Source organism: Asparagus officinalis, chromosome 3 (assembly GCF_001876935.1).
Source record: "Asparagus officinalis chromosome 3, Aspof.V1, whole genome shotgun sequence".
Lineage (NCBI taxonomy): Eukaryota > Viridiplantae > Streptophyta > Magnoliopsida > Asparagales > Asparagaceae > Asparagus > Asparagus officinalis.
Genome location: NC_033796.1, coordinates 4,055,980 through 4,056,891, shown reverse-complemented (window position 1 = coordinate 4,056,891; position 912 = coordinate 4,055,980).

Here is a 912-nt window from a genome sequence, read left to right as displayed (position 1 = left end):
TCAAGGATTACCCCCATGTTGATTACAGCTTCATATGTAGAATAAAATCACTGATTCTCATGAATCTTCTCTCCTTCCACGTGAAGAGCAATGCGACTCAATACAGACAAATTAATGCATAATGCACACAAATATATACACGAAAAATGCCAAACTAATTAACACCAAGCGCGAAAGTTAGCATCCAACAACATTCCCTAATTTCTACACTTAATAGTCAACTATATAAAATCATCAAGGAAGTACAATATCCAAAGGAAACATATAGTTGCCTCTACATTAATTTACATACGCTACCATCAATATCACAGGAGATCGAGAAGAGAGGGAGATCATCAACTAAGTATATAAATATATACTCAAAGATAATACTAACAAAGTTTTTAATCAATTAATTAATTAACAACTAATTAAAGCTAAAACCTCTCTCTTCATCTCATTTCTCTCTCTCTCTCTCTCTCTCTCTCTCTCTCTGTATATCACTTAATCCGAGGAACAAATCCAAGACTCAAGCATACCTTCCGATCCCCTCGCTTCCCCTCCCTTGTCCGCCCCAAACTCCGGCGCCAACGGCATCGATCCGGGCGCCGAGTAATTCAGCTTGCAGCTGCTGTTGCCTACGCTCCCCTGCTGCCTCAACTGGGTAGTAGGGTTTAGGGCTTGATCCTGTCCCCAACCCGACCCGATGACACCCGGCAGGCCGATGTCAGCGGCCCCATATTGGTCAGCTGATGATGTCGTCTTCGGAGGGGCAGTGAGCTGAGAGTGCAGCAGCGACTGGAAGTTGAGGAGGTTAGAGTTGGAGGAGGAGGGAAGTTGGTAGTTGAAGTTAGTTGGAGGGGGGTGAGGCTGGAATTTTTGAGGGTAGGGTTTTAGGAGGAAGGGGGCGGGGTTGAAGAGGGAGCGGGGGTA